Source organism: Scyliorhinus canicula, chromosome 14 (assembly GCF_902713615.1).
Source record: "Scyliorhinus canicula chromosome 14, sScyCan1.1, whole genome shotgun sequence".
Lineage (NCBI taxonomy): Eukaryota > Metazoa > Chordata > Chondrichthyes > Carcharhiniformes > Scyliorhinidae > Scyliorhinus > Scyliorhinus canicula.
Genome location: NC_052159.1, coordinates 52,773,279 through 52,794,378, shown reverse-complemented (window position 1 = coordinate 52,794,378; position 21,100 = coordinate 52,773,279). Strand labels below are relative to the sequence as shown.

Genomic DNA, 21,100 nt, shown 5'->3' with positions numbered 1-21,100 from the left:
ACCTCCTCCCGTTTGACACTACACTCGCCGTCGGGGCCGAGTAGAGCAACTTCACCCACTTAATAAACCCTTCCCCAAACCCAAACCGTTTCAACGTCTCCCACAGGTACTCCCACTCCACCCTATCGAATGCCTTCTCCGCGTCCAGCGCTACCACTATCTCAGCCTCCCCCTCCACTGCCGGCATCATAATTACATTCAGCAATCTCCGCACGTTCGTGTTGAGCTGCCGCCCCTTCACGAACCCCGTCTGGTCCTCATGGATTACCCCTGGCACACAATCCTCTATTCTAGCTGCCAGGATCTTTGCCAGCAACTTGGCATCCACGTTCAAAAGCGAGATAGGCCTGTAGGACCCGCACTGCACGGGGTCTTTATCCCGCTTCAATATCAGGGAGATCAGAGCCTGCGACATTGTCGGGGGCAGAACCCCCCCCTCTCGCGCCTCATTAAAGGCTCGTACCAGTACCGGTCCCACCAAGTCCACATTTTTCTTATAGAATTCCACCGGGAACCCATCTGGCCCCGGCGCCTTCCCCGCCTGCATCTGACCTATTCCCTTGACTAGCTCCTCTAGCCCTATTGGCGCCCCCAGCCCTTCTACCAGCCCCTCCTGGACCCTTGGGAACCTCAATTTGTTTAGGAAGTCCTCCATTCCCCCTCTCCTTGTCGGCGGCTCAGACCGATACAACTCCTTGTAAAAATCCCTGAAGACCCCGTTCACTTCTTGCCCCTTCTGCACTACCTTCCCGCCCCTCTCCTTCACTCCCCCAATCTCCCTAGCCGCATCTCGTTTGCGAAGCTGGTGTGCCAGCATCCTGCTCGCCTTTTCCCCATACTCATAGACCGCGCCCTGTGCCCTTCTCCACTGCGTCTCTGCCTTCCTGGTGGTCAGCAGGTCGAACTTGACCTGCAGGCTGCGCCGTTCTTCCAGCAGCCCCTCCTCTGGTGCCTCCGCGTATCTCCTATCCACTTCCAATAGCTCCCCCACCAGCCTCTCCCTCTCCTGCCTCTCCTTTCTTTCTCTATGCGCCCTTATGGAGATCAGCTCTCCCCTGATCACTGCCTTCAGGGCCTCCCAGACCATTGGTGAGACTTATTAAGGAGCACTTCAACCCCAGACCCTCCATCATACTACATCACCACAAGTTTAATTTAGCTGTCAGAGACCCAGGAGGGATGACCTCTGCCTTTGTTGCCAGACTCTACCAAATACCGAGCATTGGGAGTTTGGCACAGTACTCAGCAACATGCTGCGTGACCATTTAGTGCGTAGTATTGGCAACACAAGTGTGCAAAAGAAGCTTCTGGCTGAAACAAAGATTACCCTAGCCAGGGCGATTGAAATAGCTCGGGCAACCGAATGCACTGAGAGGGTATGTCAGAGCTTCAAAGCATACGGGTGAAGCAGTTGTGGGGCGAATTGGTTGCAAGACAACTAATGATGGAGGTTGACACCAGGGTGCTGGCCATGGCAGTGGGCAAACAAACGTTCAGATATCTTCGAGAAGGAGTTCAATCTTTGAAACTAAGTAGCACAATGGCCAAGTTACCGACATATACGGGGGAAACCCTGAAAATTCTGGGGACAACCACAATGCCGGTGTCATATCAGCAACAGGATGGCCAGCTACCTGTGATCATTGTCGAGGGACATCAGGCAAGTAACATGGGATAGGATTGGTTGTGCCAAATCAAGTTAAATTCGTTGGAGATCTTCAAAATTTTGGATAGTGTTTTCCAGGATGTCTTATGTAAATATAAAGACATATTCCAGAATTAGTTGGGTTGAATAAGGGGAGTAAAGGCCAAGATTTACATCAACCCTGATTCCACACCAAAGTTTTCAGAACAAGACACTTTACACCAAAAAGTGGAAGTTGAACTTAAACGCCTGGAAGAACTGGGAATAATGAGACCCCTGTAGTTTTCTGAATGGGCGGTCGCCATCATCGCTGTGCTAAAGCTGGACAGCTCAGTTAGAAAATACGGGAATTTCAGCAGCCCAAGTAGATAAATACCCAATTCCACTAATTGAAGACCTTTATGCGAAGTTGGCGGTGGGGGGGGGGGGGGGGGGGGGGGAGGGGGGGGGCTCACCTGCAGCAAATCTGACTTCAGTCATTAGAATTGGATGAAGATTCTCAAAGGCTTGTGACCATTAACACTCATAAACACCTGTTTGAATATACCAGATTAATTTTTGACATTTTATCGGCCAGTGCGATATTACAATGCACAATGGCAAATCTGCTCCAGGGCATAGCAAAGGTTGTGCTCTATCTGGTTGATGTTCTAGTAATAGAAACATCACATGAAGAGTACCTAAAAAGCCTGGTGGGGGTGCTGAGGAGATTTAGAGATGCAGGAATCTGACTGAAGCATGAGAAATGCACTTTTCTAGCTTGTGAGTTCACTTACCTAGGGTTCAAAGTGCATTCAGAAATACCTGCCCCCGGGCAGCACGGTGGCCTAGTGGTTAGCACAACCGCCTCACGGCGCTGAGGTCCCAGGTTCGAATCCCGGCCCTGGGTCACTGTCCGTGTGGAGTTTGCACATTCTCCCCATGTCTGCGTGGGTTTCGCCCCCACAACCCAAAAATGTGCAGAGTAGGTGGATTGGCCACGCTAAATTGCCCCTTAATTGGAAAAAATAATTGGGTAATCTAAATTTTTAAAAAAAAAATTTAATAAAAAGAAATACCTGCCCCCACTCGAGGATTTGGTGAGAGCCATAGAGATGTCCTTGCACATAAAAAGGTGACAGAATTAACGTCCTTCCTGGGATGGTAAACTACAGCGGTCAGTTATCCACAACCTAGTAATGGTGTTGGTACCACGACCCTTGTTCTTAAGGAAATACCAACATTGGCATTGGAAGGAACCACAGGAGTAGGCCTTCCAACATGTCAAGCATGCCTTACAGTCATTGAGTCTATTGGTTCACTTTGACCCAGGTAAGCGAATCACCTTAGCTTGCGATGCATTGCTATATGGAACAGTGGCAGTCATGTCCCATAAAATTGAAGATGGGTCAGAGAGACGTTCACTTCCAAAACCCTTTCTGATACCGGATGGAAATATTCACAGGTTGAGAAAGAAGACCTTGCTATAACCTATGGGATCATGAAGTTTCACCAGTACATCTACGGGCAACTGATCACAAGCCTCTGTTGGTGCTCCTCCGTGAAAACCTCCAATCCGCTCCGCCAGGGTACAGTGGTGGGCCTTGTTGCTGGCCACATACAATTACATCTTTTAGCATATGTCAGGCATACAAATTTCAAATGCTGGTAGGCTGAGTCCTCTACCACTTCCAAAGAACTTGGCATTACCACCGGTGCCTCAAGAATTTGTTTTGGCACTAAATTTTCTTGACATTTTGCCAGTATCCTCAGGTCAGCTGAAGAACTGGATGCAACATGACCCAGTCCTGTCCAAATGATCTTAACCGGGTAGCACCATGATAAATCTGACCAGTTTAATGATGAACTCAATTGCGAGGATAGAGTCACACCCTCGGCTTCCCCAGTGGTGGTGCCACCCCCAACAAGAGAGTCGCTGTTGCAGGAATTGCACAGTGCCCTCCAGTCAAAATGAAAATGAAAATGCTAGCTTGGAGCTACATTGGTGGCCTGGCATAGGTAAGGACATTGAACACGTGGTGTGCCAGTGTGACCCCGACCAATCATGGCAGACGTTGCCACCCACAGCCAACCTCCACCATGGGAATCCGTGGACAAGAGTACATGTGGACATACAGGCCCATTCTTGGGCAGAATGTTCCTTGTCTTGGCTGACACCCATTCAAAGTGGTTGGATATCCAAGAGATGGAGAAGACAGGCTCAGTAGCCACAATAGAGGCCTGCGGTAGATTTTTGCTACCCGTAGCCTCCCAAACGTAACAGTGTCTAACAACAGTTCTGCATTTACTGGAGAGATATTGTGGTTCTTAGTCCGAACAAATGACATCCACCATATCAGAACAGCCTCTTGTCACCTTGCCTCAAACGGATTGGTGGAGAAATCTGTGCAGACATTCAAAACAGCCATGAAGAAGCATTCCAGAAGACCACTATGCCTTATGTTGGCCAACTTTCTTCTATCATAACATTACCCTACCATGCCATCCAGGGAATCACACCAATGGAATGATACGTGGGCCAATGCCTCCGGACCCGATTGGACTTTTCTCGAATATGGCGGGGAATGTGTCGGCATGGCAGGCCTCCCAGAGGAAACATGACATTTCACACCAAGCAGACAGGTCATATCAAGTGAACAACCGGGTCCTCGTCTTGAAATTTACCTCAGGTCCACTTTGCAGATTTGTAACAAAGTCACACCCAGTCTTGTACGAGCTTGTACAGTTTTGTAAGAGCTTTGACAAAGAATCATCCAAACTTGAAATGTTAACTTCATTCTCTCTCCACAGATGCTGTCACACCTGCTGAGATTGTCCAGTATTTCTGTTTTTGTTCCAGTCTTGTTCTTGGTGAACTTGAATCGCGGAAGCACATTGACCACTTAAGAAGCCGGGGACAACAATCCCAATTTCAGAGCAGTTGGAGTCAGCAGGCAGCACCAGTGCCCCCATGGTGGAGCCAGAACAGAGGGAATCTAGGAATTCTAATGAGGCCTTGTCAACGCCCCAGGAGGGATCTGGAGAAGGGATGCCCCTGCCGTAGTGGTCGAATCTCAGAGATAATCCTCCATAGATGGCAACATTGCTACCCCAGAGTTGGAAGATCGGTTGGAGGACTAAGGTGGTCTAAGAGGTCCAGGAACTCCCCTGACAGGTTGACATTGTGTTGAACTGTTATGCACCTCTCCCCTTGTGTTTCTCAACCTTTTTGTTGTATATAGTAACTGTACATAACCTGTTCTGTAAATATGTTACTGAAGGACTTAAGAGGGGAGGGATATGATAGCGCAACCCCTTTAAGATGCGGAATTTCGCAGTCCACGTTATCGGCTCGGGACCTATCGCGCGAGAGTGCACAAACCCTAACCAATGGGGAAAAAGCGCGGGACCTTGGAGCAAGAGCCCTGATAGAGTGGACCCGGGAGCCAGAGAGTGAACCCCTGTTCAATTACACTGTGGCTGTGTATAGTTTACCTTTACGTGTTACCAATAAACCCTTGTTCCATTATACTAGAATTCTCGCGAGAATTACCTTGAACCACTGCAATTAGAGTCTAATCGATTGAATTCAAATTTTATTTTCAAATGGCCCAAGACTAACAGATACCAACCCTTCACAAACCGTCACATGACATTTCCCTGAACAAAAGGGAAAGTAGACATTGTTCAGCATCTGAAATACAAAGTTGTTCTGCTTTCAACCGGCATTCCTTCATAGCAAAGCTGCAACACCATTGAGAAGAAAGGGTAATTTGTTCTGGTGCTGGGACAAAACCTGTTCTTACCCTCATGGAAGTGTTATTTCAAATATAATTTGTGTTACTGGGGTGTGGGAGCGTCTGGACAACAAGAGTTTAAAGGGTACCATTGTACGAGTATATATTTTTTTAAAACTTGCATATAAATCAAGAGCCGCTCGCCAAATATTTATTATAATCAGGTCTGGAGGATTGAAAACTACCAACTAATCATTTTTTGAAATCGTAGTAAATATTTTGAATGTTAAGCAAAGAAAAGGAACCCTGAGCAGGGAATTCATAAAAGGCAATGGGTGTCTGGTACCCACACGATTAGTTTGAGCCATGACAGACCTAAATTTATGACCTGCAGCTGTTGGATGTCTGATACAAGTCTCGGCACTGAGCAGCAGTGTGAAGCACAGCAACCCAGGAAGATCTGACTAGAAAAACAAGTCCAGCACAAGAAACTAGGGTAGGAAACAGTGCAACTTAGTAGTTAACTGTTGATATATCTGTCACTGTACTTTTAATGAAATGCTATTATTTGTATGCTGCCTTTTCATTAACAGGAGAGGCATTTTCTGTTTCCTTATAAAACTGTAATCAGCACTGTTCCATTTTTGACAAGCTTCCAGTTTGAGGGCTTATTGTTACTCATGTTGTGATACAGATAAGTTTTAGTGAAGTTATTTCAAATAATAAATGATATAACCATGCGAGATGTCACAGCCAAATGATGTCCAGCGATGTCAGCTCTAAAACCCTTGGAGCTAATCGATCTGTATCCTTGTTCTGTATTGAGTTATTATATAGTGTAGTCATGGGTAACATATTTCTGCCCGCACCCGTTCAGTGGAGCATTGAATGATTTGTAAGGTTAGAAAAACTGCAGTAAAATATGGTTAAAGTTAACACTCATAAATGATGCCAGTGAAAACTTCTGATCTTGATTGAATGCTTTCCAAATGTATACATGATACATTCAACATTTGTTTCCTAAGACAGATCAGAAGGGAACACTGGCAAACCTAAGTGCTGAGTGTAGATTGACTTGTTTCTAGAAATTTTGCAGAAGAAACATGTGAATTAAGGCAGGGTGTGGCTCCGACATCTCCCTTCCACAATTGCAAAGCAAGATTCATACTGGACTCTGACAGCAAAGAGGAAAGTAAGTTTGCAAATGATATCATTGAGCAAATTATAGAAGGCAATCTTAGACATTTAAACATACGGAGCACGTGACCCCATCACTATTTATTACTGGTGTGTGCTACTCAGAAAGCTTGCCTTTCACAGTTAGCCTAGTTCTGATTCCTTTTCCTGAAGTATATGAGAGAAAATTCCTCACCAGCCTGATTGTTTGCAAACTGTTTTGGCCTGAACTCTTATTAATTCATCTGTCTGAAACCAGTGCCATGAACATTTGCAAACAAAGTGGGATTGCATCTTATGCATTGGAAGAAGAATATACGCTTTAATGAGTAATGAATTTTAAAATCAGAACTGTAGGCACTGAACATCTTTAAAAATTTGCCGTGCAGGAGTGTGAGATTTGTTTATAAAGGAGCAAGCAAAAGTTCTAAGGGGAATGTGGGCTGATGTTATGAAGCAAACTCAGCAGCAGTTTAATGGCATCTGTCTACAGGGTCAGAATGTAAAGCCTAGCAGGCACTCAAAGTGAGTACATTTCTCCACTGATTCTTTGCCAGGCTTAAAATATCATTGGACCAGGACACTGCAAGCACCATGTGTGAATTCCAACGTGAGTTAATACACAGCTGGAGGAGGAGCTAGTTCGAGCACCAGTGCATACAGTCTTTTAATTTAGATAAAACTCACTGTGATCTCCTGCGTCCTAAATCATCTTTCCACTCTCCATTTCCTAACTTCACTATTGCATTTAATAGGACTGTCAGTCAGATAGTTCAGGCCACTGGGCACTTTCAGAATAGATTTAAATGAATTCTTATCATTTAATGAATATATATTTTGAAACTTCAAGTTCCATCCTTATGTTTACTAAACAGATTTAAATATGTGAAGCTCTGCTAGGATTGGATTTTCCACTGGATGATGATTCTACTGCCCTATTGCTCACTGGTCGTAAAAAGCATTGGGGCTGGTTCAGCACACTGAGCTAAATCGCTGGCTTTTAAAGCAGTCCAAGCAGGCCAGCAGCACGGTTCAATTCCCGTAGCAGCCTCCCCGGACAGGCGCCGGAATGTGGCGACTAGGGGCTTTTCACATTAACTTCATTGAAGCCTACTTGTGACAATAAGCAATTTTCATTCATTAATTTTTCAAAAGCAACGCCAGAATTCCTGTGGCTTCTTTCCATCACACATTCCAATGCTTATCAAATTCATCTCGTCCGTCAGATCCTTCAACCCAATTCTGACATAATTCTGACCAAATTCCATGCGTAATAGCATAGTTAATAGTGCAGATGTGTAATGTGAACTTTACTTAACTAATTCCTTAGTAATACGGTCAAATCTAATTCAGTGTTGTGTAATAAATTAGCTTTGTTTATTAAACACAGCTTGCTGTTCTTTGTTAGCACTACAACCTTCACCATCCTGAAAGAACTAAAACAAAGAACACAACACCATTCTGACTAAATTCTCACCAAACTCATCTCCCCCATCAGATCCTTCAACCCTATTCTGACCAAATTCCACCCCTGCATCAGAACTTTCAATCCCATTCTGACCAAACTCATCTCCACCATCAGACCCTTCAATCCCATTCTGACCAAATTCTCACCAAATTTATCTCCTCCATCCCATTATTTAACCCTATTCTGATCTCATTTTGATTACTTAACTTCCTAATACTTGCTCCCATTATCATTGCCTCTTTTTTCAAAAGCAATGTCAACAATTTCAAAACTGTGATAATCATTCCTTCCTTTCAAAAGACTGGCTTTTTCAATCTGCCACTCCATCTCAAACCTTTTATTTCACTCAGGTCTTTTTGTGTGTCTCTCCCTTCCCACATCGTGCTTATCATAGAATCATAGAATCACTACAGAGCAGATGGAGGCCACTCGCCCATCGGGTCTGCACCGACCCTCTGAAAGAGCACCCTACCTAGGCCCATGCCTCACACTATCTCCATAGCCCAATAACCCCACCTAATCTTTTGGATACTAACGGGCAATTTAGCATGGCCAATCCACCTAACCTACATGCCTTTGGATTGTGGGAGGAAACCAGAGCGCCCGGATGATGAAACCCTCGCAGACACAGGAAGAACATGCAAACTCCACGTGGACAATCACCCAAGATCAGAATCAAACCCCGGTCACTGGCGCTGTGAGGCAGCAGTGCAAATCACTGTGCTACCATGCCACCTGGTTCTCAGTCATCACTCCCTCCTTGACTTCTTTTTGTCTAGTTTTCATTTCACTCGCAGTTTCAAGAAACCTAGTCAAAATTACAACTTCTATAACTGTGGCAAATGATGATTCCCCCTTGCCCTCCTAACCCCATAACCTTCAGCATGGTTGTCCATCTTGTCATGTCTCTCCGTGATCAACTCCATGGAATTACAATCCCATGCTCTGTTCTTATCTACTGTAAAGTAGTGACAAGGTTTTTGCAGGGCATTTGACCCTACGCTGCATGGCTTTTTCTCATGTATCCCAAGGTTTTATTCGTTCATCTCTCATATTCTAGGTCTATGTGACTACCCTTCACAGCATTTGGGGTTAATATCCACAGAGGTTCTTCCACTTGTTTTTTTATAGCATCTTCAGAGAAGCCATGGAAATATTGGAAAAATGGTGTAAACATTAATGTGAGGTCTACACCACTCTCCCTTGCAGGAGATACCACTATCTGGATCTCGCTTTCGCTGGGCGAGACCCAGATATGCATTTTTAAATAATCCACTAGGTTTATTTAAATATGCGCCCGCCTGGAAGACCTCATCAGGGTGCCATTTATTACTAGTAAAGGGCAATGCATGGTTCCACATGTATGCTGAGGACAACTCAGCTTTCGTTCTACATCACAATTCTCTACTCTTACTGCCCTGCTGAAATCTTGTTGGATATGCAGATATTGACCAGCCAGAACTTTCTTCAGCTTAATATTGAAAGTTATCTTTTTGGCTCCGACCAGGCATTCCATGTTCTTCTTTCCCATTGGTTTCAGATCACAGTGAAGCGACACTCTCCTGTGGGTTATATATAGCGTGCCTCCAAGGCACAGGCCCTAACTCCACAATCATTCTGCAATTTTAGCCAGAATGTAGAAACCACATATTGGCAACACTAAAGTTTCAGTACAAACACGTATTATCAGTAATGCCCTCCAGGCCTTACTGCTGATTTGATCATATAAATGGCCAACTTCAGCTTGGTCAAAACACAAATGACAAATGACAGTGGGGCCTCTGCTTGTTCTTCGAGATGCTGGGGGCAGGGTCATTTGTATGGCCAGGAAAGCATTTGTACCTGCAAGTCTTCTTCATTGGCACTCGTCCTTTCTGTCTGCCTGAAAGTGAAACATTCCAAAATAATTTCTCTAGCTGGACACAGAGACACATCCAGGGATTGAAGGAATAAAGGTGAAATAATCCTCAGCACCATTTGGAAAAAAAAGGGAATTGATCCTCTCCATGATTGATTATCTTTCTGGGGCCTTACTGGGACATTTGGTGTAAAATACTCCTAACTGTCAGTTGTCAGGATTTTCATGGCGGCTTTATGGGAAATCTAAAGTGTGGAATGTCAGAGAAAACCTGGAAACATTCTCCAATATGCCCCCTTGTTATTGGAGGGTGCATACAAAATCTACTCTTTCTAACCCCTGCTGACCAGATTTCAATGGGCCTGTCTATATGAGAGAGAATCCAGGAACAAGGCTTATATTGACACCCAGCAGCTAACCATTCATGCTGCTGCTGTTCTGGATGGTTCCTGGGGATCATTCCTCCTCGGTGCCTTCAGTATAAGGTTTTTTTGTAAGCAGTATGCAAAACTGCAAATATAAAAAATCTGAAAAACAAAGATTGCTGCAAATACGCAAGAGGTCAGAGTGGGAAAGGAGGATAACATTTTTTCTGGATGCAATTCATTGGTGTGAGGTGGGGGGGTTGGGGGCAGTGGGTGGATTTTATGGGACCAAAAGAATGGGTCAGCACAGCTGCAGGGTGATGTAATTTTTCAGGATGCAAAATTTTGATTACCTGGCAGCAGGTTAAGATGCAGTGATAATTTTGCAACATTTCGCACCTCACACCAACTTCTCATGGGTTCATACTTGTAATATGTTTGCATACCATGAATATTCATTGGCATGAATGTCCTACCCATTTAATGATGTCCGTGGCACATGAGAATCTCATGGCACCTGGTTCATGATTGTTTAAAGGCTTTTTGCACTTGTGACTAAGGTAAGCTGTTGCTATGTTGAACTCTGAGGCACAAGGCAGTGTGGGTGAGGGAAGCTTGAAATGTTGACATTCAAGTACTGGAAGGTGTGGTGGAGGGAAGAGCCTAGCTTACTGGGTGTGGTTGTCCTCAAAGGGAAGGTTAGGCAGGAATATTCGGAAGGTTCAGGCAGTAATATTCCCATTCCCAAACTGCACTGGTGAGGTTTGGAATGGCATTAAACAAGAAATTAGAGATGCATGTAATAAAGGAATGTCGGTGATCATAGGTGATTTAAATTTCCACACAGATTGGGAAAATCAAATTAGCCACAATGCCGTTGAGGAAGAATTCCTGGAATGTATACGGGATGGTTTTCTTGACCAATATGTGGAGGAACCAACTGAAGAGCTGGCCATCTTAGACTGGTACTGTGTAATGAGAAGGGAATCATTGCCAATTTGGCTGTACGAGACCTCTTGGGGATGAGCGACCATAACATGATCGAATTTTTTATCAAGATGGAGAGTGGTGATGTAGTTGATTCGGAGACTAGGGTGCCGAATCTTAATAAAGGGAACTATGAGGATATGAGGCATGAGTTGGCCTTGATAGATTGGGGAGAGTTGCTTAAAGTGATGACAGTGGATAGACAATGGCAAACATTGAAGGAACGCATGGAGGAACTACAACAACTGTTCATTCCTATCTGGCAGAAAAGCAAAGGGAGTAAGAAGGACAATCCATGGCTTACAAAGGAAATTAGAAATAGTATCCAATACAAGAAAGAAGCATACAGATTAGCCAAGAAAATAATAGGTCTGAGGATTGGGAGCAGTTTAGAATTCAGCAAAGAAGGACAAAGGGATTGATTAAGTAGGGGAAAGTACAGTACGAAAGGAAGATTGCAGGGAACATAAAGACTGACACTAAGAGTTTCTACAGAAATGTGAAGAGAAAGAGATTGGTAAAGAGAAATTTAGGCCCCCGACAGACACAAACAGGGGAATGCGTAATAAGGGACAAATAAATGGCTGAGTAATTGAATACATACTTTGGTTCTGTCTTCACAAGTGAGGACACAAATCAGATCCCAGAAATGTTGGAGAATGAAAGATTTAGTGAGAGGGAAGAACTGAGGGAGATCAACAGTCATGGAGAAATGGTGCTGTGAAAAGATGGAATTGAAGGCGGATTAATCCCCAGGGCCTGAGAATCTGCATCCCAGAATGCTGAAGGAGGTGGCTCTGGAAATAGTGGATGCATTGGTGGTTATCTTCTGGGATTCTATAGACTCTGGAACTGTCCCTGCAGATTGGAGGGTAGCTCACGTCACTCCGATATTCAAAAAGGGAGGCCGAGAGAAATCAGGGAATTATAGGCCAGTAAGCCTAACATCGGTAGTGGGGAAAATGCTTGAATCCATTATCGAGGACTTTGTAGCGGAACATTTAGAAAGTAATAGCAGGATCAGTCAGAGTCAGCATGGGTTTATGAAGGGAAAATCATGCTTGACAAATCTGTTGGAATTCTTTGAAGAGGTAACTAGGACAGGCGACAAGGGGGAGCCAGTCGACATGGTATATTTGGACTTTCAGAAAGCGTTGACAAAATCCCGCAAAAGAAATTATTGTGCAAAATTAAAGTGCATGGGATTGGGGGAAATGTATTGAGGTGGATAGAAAACTGGTTGGCAGAGAGGAAACAAAGGGTAGGGATTAATGGGTCCTTTTCAAATTGGCAGGCAGTAAACTGTGGGGTACCACAGGGATCGGTGCTGGAGCTATTCACAATACATATGGGGCAGCATGGTAGCATAGTGGTTAGCACAATTTCTTCACAGCTCCAGGGTCCCAGGTTCGATTCCTGGCTTGGGTCACTGTCTGTGCAGAGTCTGCATGTTCTCCCCATGTGTGCATGGGTTTCCTCTGTGTGCTCTGGTTTCCTCCCACAGTCCAAAGATGTGCAGGTTAGGCAGTTTGGTCATGTTAAATTGCCCTTAGTGTCCAAAATTGCCCTTAGTGTTGGGAGGGGTTACTGGGTTATGGGGATAGGGGGGTGGTGTGGGCTTGGGTAGGGTGCTCTTTCCAAGAGTCCGTGCCGACTCGATGGGCCAAATGGCCTTCTTCTGCACTGTAAATTCTATGATATTAATGATTTGGATGAGGGAACAAAATGTAATTTCTCAAAGTTTGCAGATGTTACCAAATTAGGTGGGTGGGTGAATTGTGACGAGGATGCAGGGATCCTACAACAAGATCTGGACAGGTTGGGCGAGTGGGCAAACAAATGGCAGATGCAGTATAATTTGGATAAGTGTGAGCTTATTCATTTTGGAAGCAAGAACAGGAAGGCAGTTACTACCCGAATGGTTGTAAATTGGGAGAGGGCAGTGTGCAGCGGGACCTGGGTGTCCTTGTCCGCCATTCGCTGAAGGTACGCATGCAGGTGCAGCAGGGGGTAAAGAAGGCTAATGGTATGTTGGCCTTCATTGAAAGAGGTTTCGAGTATAGAAGCAGGGATGTGTTGCTGCAATTGTACAGGGGCTTGGTGAGGCCACTTGGAGTATTGTGTGCGGTCTGAGGAAGAATGTTCTTACTCTCGAGGGAGTGCAGCAAAGGTTTACCAGACTGATTCCAGGGATGGCGGGACTGTCATATGAGAAGAGATTGACTAGGTTGGGATTGTTCTCACTGGAATTCAGAAGAATGGGGGGGGGGATCTCAGAGAGACTTATAAAATTCTGAAGGACGAGACAGGGTAGATGCGGGGAAGGTGTTGCCAATGATGGGTGAGTCCAGAACTAGGGTCACAGTCTGAGGATTCAGGGTAAAACATTTCGGACACAGATAAGGAGACATTTTTTCACACAAAGACTGGGGAGCCTGTAGAATTCACTACCGCAGGAAGTAGTTGCTGCAAAACTTTGAATATATTCAAGAGGTAGCTGGATGTAGCACTTGGGGAGAATGGGATCAAAGGCTATGGGGAGAAAGCAGGATTAGGCTATTGAGTTGGATGATCAGCCATGATCGTGATGAATGGTGGAGCAGGCTCATAGGGCCAAAAGGCCTCCTCCTACTCCAATCTTCTATGTATCTATGTATTTATGGTAGTGAGGTACGGTAGTGAGGTAGGGCAGCATGGTAGCATGGTGGTTAGCATAAATGCTTCACAGCTCCAGGGTCCCAGGTTCGATTCCCGGCTGGGTCACTGTCTGTGCGGAGTTTCCACGTCCTCCCCGTATGTGCATGGGTTTCCTCCGGGTGCTCCAGTTTCCTCCCACAGTCCAAAGATGTGTGGGTTAGGTGGATTGGCCATGCTAAATTGCCCGTAGTGTCCTAAAAAGTAAGGTTAAGGGGGGGGGGGGGGTTGTTGGGTTACGGGTATAGGGTGGATACGCGGGTTTGAGTAGGGTGATCATTGCTCGGCACAACATTGAGGGCCGAAGGGCCTGTTCTGTGCTGTACTGTTCTAAGGTGGATGATGGCTTAAATGGCAGGGTTGGTGCTGACAATGTAGAAGTCCCTTGGATCGAATTGAGGATACAAAAGAGAACTGTCAGCCAAAGACGGTGTTCGATTCAGCAGAGGAGTAGATTCAGTGCCAGCGTTCAGTATTCAAGTGTTTTATGGGATGAGTCACGGGAGCAGGCAAAAACATTGAGGAGGCTAAGGGGAGGGTTAAGGGCCAAAGTGCACATTTGGCTGGTCACAGGTGTAGGCACAGGGGAAAGAGATGGAATGTCCAGGGAAATGGAAATAGGATCCAGGGTAATGGGGCAAGTGCAAAGATAACAGGTGGAAGATATGCAGGGGTGGGGGTGGGGGGGGAGCAAGGATGATGGTGACATGAGGAGACTAAAAGTTACAGGAATGGGCCTCATTCATCACACAGGCCTTGGCGGTCATCACGCAAGTGCCTTTCTCCAGTCCGATGCACGCTCTCCAGGCCAGCTCAGACCTGGCAAGAGTTTTGTCCCTGATCTAAACTGACCAGAGGTCCAGGACAGAATTTGACAGCAATGTGTCTGCAGCGTGCTCCCGAACCTACACAAGACTTGCCACGGACCACTAGGGTGTAACTGTGCTGGCGGAGGTGGATGATGAGGCAGATAATGATGGTGAATCCTTGAGGGCAGTGTTTTTTCATCTCCAGAGGTGGAGACTTCTGGTTCCTGCGTTGGTTGCGCCTGGTCCTTGGATGAAGATGACCTGTAGTGGAGAAAAAAATGTATCATGTTACAAATGATCACATTTTGAGCACTTCACATTTCATCATATCCATGCTATGTGTCTAGATGCCACCAGTGGGATAATTGCTTCTTCTTCCTTTTGCCTGGCAGGTCCATCCTCACCATCTGTGACTGATTGAGCTTCCCCCTGTTTTAATTTATTTCATTTATTATTGTCACATGTATTAGTATACAGTGAAAAGTATTGATTCTTGCATGCTGTACAAACAATGCATACCGCACATAGGGAAGGAAGGAGAGACTGCAGAATATAATGTTACAGTTATCGCAAGGTGTAGAGAAAAGATCAACTTAATACGGGGTAGGTCCATTCAAAAGTCTGATGGCAGTAGGGAAGAAGCTGTTCTTGAGTCGGTTGGTACGTGACCTCAAACTTTGGTATCTTTTTCCTGACGGAAGCAGGTGGATGAGAGTATGTCCGGGGTGCGTGGGGTCCTTAATTATGCTGGTTGCCTTACCGAGGCAGCAGGAATTGTAGACAGAGTCAATGGAAAAGAGGCTGGTTTGCGTGATGGACTGGGTTACATTCACAACCTTTTGTAGTTTCCTGCGGTCTTGGGCAGAACAGGAACCATATCAAGCCATGATACAACCAGAAAGAATGCTTTCTGTGGTGCCTCTGTAGAAGTTGGTGAGAGCCGCAGCTGACATGCCAAATTTCCTTTGTCTTCTGAGAAAGTAGTCGTTGGTGGACTTTCTTAACTATATTGTCGGCATGGGGGGACCAGGACAGGTTGTTGGTGATCTGGACACCTAGAAACTTGAAGGTCTCGACTCTTTCTACTGGACAGATTCTTAAAACACTCCCTGTGAATGGTTAAACAACAGGCAGGGCTCGAGCTTGTAGGGTGGATGGAGAGTGAGAGAAAGTGCTCTGCTCAGAGTCTTGCTTTTTCAGCATTGTCTTGCTTCTGTTCAGTGGCTTGGAGAAAATTTATTTCCTAAACACCAAAAGAGGGTTTGTTGGCAAATCACATGATCCCCTCTCAACCATCAAACCAGTTATGCAAATATAGTTGTAGCAAGTTAATTCTCGGTCCCTAGTTTAGACACAATTAGGTTATGGGCAGATGAGTTCCTTTTTCAGCTGGAGTCCATTGTCCAAGTGATTATATCTCATGGCTCGTTCCCCATGCAGTTGAATACCCAGGTGATTGCTGGAAGTTTTGTCAATGGATAAGAAGGTGTGTGTCATTCATGTACCTCTAAGGTGATGGGCTCTTCCGGACAGACTGACTGCATTTCAATGGGATTGGAATTTGTAAGTTGCAAATGTTCAACATTCTTAGAAATTGCTGTTTCAAGTCACTGGAATGCTGTTTCAGCCTTTTAAAATGCACCTGATGGTTTCCACCCAATAATTAAATAAAGTCATTTTTGGCATATAGCATGGGCCTTATAAATGTAAAAATGTGATAATTCCGCAATGTCCTGAATGACATTCTAGTGTCGAAATATAGATTTATATTACCCGATGTTAACACCGCGTCATTTCAATCCAAGAAATGAGGGAATTTGCACGCTGTGATACCCTGAGATTGTGCTGAGTGGAATAATTTCTATCTGTTACTGCTGTGCTACCAATTTTAGAAAATTCTAGCAATGGAAAGAGCTTGAAATTAAAAAAAAAGAAATTGACCTTTAAATGCAATTTAATTTTCCTATTTTGGATAAGAACCAATGAAATGTGAATTTATTTGAAATAAAATGCTAAATTGTTGGACACAGGTTGTTCCATGAATGTTTTCATGCAGAGAACTTGAAAATTAATTTGACTTTCTGACCCCGGCTGTTACAGTCAGGCAAAGTGTGCACAGAATGCCACATGTACTTGCTCCACATTATTCACAAGAGTTAAGTAGCAGTCATACCGATTGAACCTGATGCAATCCACAAATAGCCTCAGTAATAGGGTTTTTGAATGCATTTTTCTTCAAGAGACAGCAACTGGACTTAAAATGTGGGAAGGAAAGATCAGCCGTATTTTCTATTATATTACAGCCATCAAAAGTAGCAGTTTTCAAAAATGTTTTCCTAATTCCTATTTGTGTTGTTAAAGGCTATTTGTGCTGTTCATTAAAAGAAATGGAAACATACACAAGCAATATTTCAATCATATCTACCATGATTATGGTATGATGAATGTAGGAATTTAAGATATATTGTTTTAATTGTATTTGATGCAGTAATACACAGACCATAATCCATTGAAGTTTTTGGAGAAGTTTCAGAATTGAAATGCAAGACTGTTTAAATGGAGAGTATTGCTAAAACCATTTAACTTAAAAATTATACGTGTAGCAGGAAGAGAAACGTGATTGCAAATGCTTTATCATGAATTTAAAATGTGAGCAAACTGGAAGGTTTGAAGGTAGAAAAGAAAGACTGAAATGGACTATACTTGTGTTTAAATGTGCATGCTTAAATGTAGGATGTTATGTAACTTATAGTGTATTAGTGGTGTTTAGTAATGACTTATGTGCAGCGTTGAAATGCTTTGGAAAATGAAGCCACCTTTTCAGATTGCTGACTTTTTTTAAGGAGGGAGGTGTGAAGAATGTAGGAATTTCAGATATTCTACGGATTTGGTGAAGTAATGGTTAAAAGGTTGGGGTAGTTTGTGACTGCTGCAATCATGTTTTTTAAAAATCCTGGTTTGAAAGTAGTTCCACTATTTAAGAAGGGTTGCAGAGATAAACCAGGGAACTACAGACCAGTGAGTCTCACGTCAGTGGTCGGAAAACTATTGGAGAAAATTCTGAAGGAGAGAATCTATCTCCACTTGGAGAGGCAAGGTTTGATATGAATAGTCAGCATGGCTTTGTCAGAGGGAGATCATGCCTAACAAATGTTATTGAAATTTTTGGCAAGTGACCAGGGGCGGGATCCTCCCGTACCTGGCGGAGCGGGATTCTCCCGTACCTGGCGGAGCGGGGGGTCCCGGCGGGACGGAGTGGCGGGAACAACTCCGGCGTCGGGCCGCCCCAAAGGTGCAGAATCCTCCACACCTTCAGGGGCTAGGCCTGCCCCGGATTGGTTGGCACCCCGCTGGCCAGCGGGATAGGGGCTTGGCACCATGCCAACTGGCACTGAAGGGCCTCCGCTGGCTGGCATGAGTCAACACATGCGCGGGAGCACCAGCACGTGCTGGCATCATCCCAGCGCATGCACCGGGAATGGCAGAGGACCACAGCCTCCGGTGCTGAACAATAGAGTGCCCACACGGCACAGGCCTGCCCGCGGATTGGTGGACCCCGACTGCCAGGCCACCGTTGGGGCACCTCCCGGGGCCAGATTCCCCCGCAACCCCCAGGAACCCCAGAGCCCGCCCGCGCCGCCAGGCCCGCCGGTAAGGGACCTACTCTAATTTACGCCGGCGGGACCGGCTACAGATGGGCAGGACTTCGGCCCATCACGGGCCGTAAAATTCAGGCCGCCCCGGCGCCCATTGAGTCACGCCAGACCCCGCCATTCTCCGAGGCGGGCGGCGCGACTCATGCCTGGCCAGTTTTTGGGGGGCCAGAGAATTGGGAGGACGGCAGGGGCGGGATTCACGTCGACCCCTGGCGATTCTCCCACACAGCGGGGGGTCGGAGAATCCCGCCCCAGGTGTGTAGATGAGGGTGGTGCAGTTGATGTAGTTTATCTAGATTTCAGCAAAGCCTTTGACAAGGTCCCACATGGGAGACTTAAATAGAAGGCAAAAGCACATGGGATACAGGTTAATTTGATAAGGTAGATTCAAAATTGGCTTTGTTGTTGGAGAAAGCGGGTGATGACAGAAAGCTGTTTTAGTGACTGGAAGCCAGTGTACAGTGGCATACCATAGGCATCTGTGCTGGATAGCCTATTGTTTGTCATTTACATAAATCAGATTGATGACTTTGTGAGGATAGAATCAGTAAGTTTATGAATGACACAAAGATTGGCCAGGTGGTTAACAGTGAGGTTGAGCGTCTTGCATCACAGGAAGATATGGACGAGATGGTCAAATGGGCAGATAAGTGACAGATGGAATTTAACCCTGAAAGGTGTGAGGTGATCCACTTTTGAAGGAGTAATTTGACAAGGAAGTATTCAATGAATGGCATGACACTGGGACAGTCCGAGGAATAACGGATCCTTGGCATGTTTGTCCATAGATCTCTGAAGCCAAGAGGGCAGGTTAATTCGGTGATGATAAAGGCATACTGGACACTTGCCTTTATTAATCAAGCCATAGATTACAAAAGCAGGGTAGTCATGTTGGAGTCGTGTAGAACTTTGGTGAGGCAACAGCTGGAGTACTGTGTGTAATTCTGGTCGCCACATTATGGGAAAGAATTGATTGCACTGGGGGGGTTGCAGAGGTGATTCACTGGGATGTTGTCTGGGATGGAACATTTAAGTTATGAAGAGAGGTTGGATAGGCTTGGGTTATTTTCACTGGAGCAGAAACGAAAAAGGGGCGACCCAATTAAGGTGCACACAATTTATGAGGATTATAGGAAGGGTGGATAGGAAGCAGCTGTTCCCCTTAGTTGATGGGTCAGTCACAAGAGGACACAAGTTCAAGGCAAGGGGCAGGAGGTTTAGGGGGGATTTGAGGAAAAAAAATTTTTACCCAGAGAGTGGGAATGGCCTGAAATGCACTGTTTGGGGGGAATATAGAGGCAGGCTGCCTCACATCCTTTAAAAAGTACCTCGATGAACACTTGGCATGTCATAACATTCCATTGGCCAAGTGCTGACAAATGGATTTCGGTAAGTCAGGTATTTTTCATTTGTCAATGCAGACTCAATGGGCTGAAGGGCCTCTTCTACATTGTATTTTTTTTCTTTCCAATTAAGGCAATTTAGTATGGCCAATCCACCTACCCTCCACATGGACAGTGATCCGGGGCCAGGATCAAACCTGGGTCCTCGGCACCGTGAGGTAGCAGCGCTAACCACTGCACCACTGTGCCAACCTGCACTGTGATTCTGTAATTCTGAAAGGCAGAAGACACTTTTTGGAGATAGAAGGGCAATTAAAGTGTCATAAAAGTCAGATTATAATTAATTACAGCCATGGATATGGTTTGTTAAAGTTTGGGCAATGCAGAGCCGGGCACTGCAGGTGAATCCCAGGATTGTCCCAAAAATGCTCCAAGCCGGGCGCGAAACCTCGCACGCGTCATGCGGCACGCGGCCCCTGGCATGATCTGCATCACAATCTGGACCAATTGGGTTCATTTAAATATCCAGATGCAGTATTTACCCATCACCTCAAAGTCAACAGTCTCGAGGTGAGAACATCATTTATTATTGGTTTCTAAAATAGTGGACAGGCGTGATGGCAAATTGGGGTTTCACAGGCCATTAGAGCCCCCAGGTGATCTGGACAGGGAAAGGTAGTACCCTGGCACCCTCTCCAGCACCTGGGCATCTTGGCACTGAAAGCTTGGCACCCTAGCAGTTCCTCCATGGCATACTGGTAGAGATGACCTGGCATTTACAGAATGTCTGGTTGGCACTGCCAGGGTGCCATGGTCACTGTCCATGAAAAGGGGGTGAGAGTCACGGTTGCGAGGGCAAAAATAATGTCCCGATCGGTGAGGAGCTGGTCTTGCTGGCAAGCTCAGCTACCCAGTGCAGTGGCCTTGATGGGGAGGAACTCCCTCAGCCCTAAAGAAATGGCTAAGCGCTGTTGAATAGCGGCATCAATCTCAGCACTACAGCCACCGAGAACACCCGCCAAATGCGCCTGAAACCGGACTTTGAAATTTTTCAGGTGAATTGCGTCCATTGTGTTTAGTTTTAGTAAGATGATGTAGTTAATGTTAGGAACCAGGGGCTGAAGCAGTCATGTGTTGAGGTTTTCAGTTTGGTTTTGGTTGGGATGTGAATAAACAACAAGTTGTGCTCTTGATACAGTGAGGTGGGATCTGCCTGTGGACAGACAAGCAGTTTCTGGAGAAACAGTCAGTAGAAAATTTGACTGCGGACCGATTAGCAACTTTTCTGAAAGGAGTTTAGTTAAAAAGATTTTGCCTGTGGATAAAATAGCAGTTTCTAGAAAGGCTGACAGTTTAAACAGTAGTTTGAGACCGGCAAGAATC

At 45.3% G+C, this 21,100-nt stretch overlaps 1 protein-coding gene across 4 annotated transcripts in view; it reads left to right on the top strand.

Moving 5' to 3' along the window:
- Nucleotides 1–21,100, top strand: part of sgcg (sarcoglycan, gamma) — an 807,130-nt gene that overhangs the window by 213,309 nt on the left and 572,721 nt on the right. For 2 of the 4 annotated variants that reach the window (XM_038818379.1, XM_038818378.1), the window contains exon 3: nucleotides 5,756–5,857. The exons of the other annotated variants lie outside the window; for them this stretch is intronic. The gene's annotated coding sequence lies outside the window, so the exon portion shown is untranslated. The remainder of the gene's footprint in view (nucleotides 1–5,755; nucleotides 5,858–21,100) is intronic. 4 annotated transcript variants of the gene reach the window in all.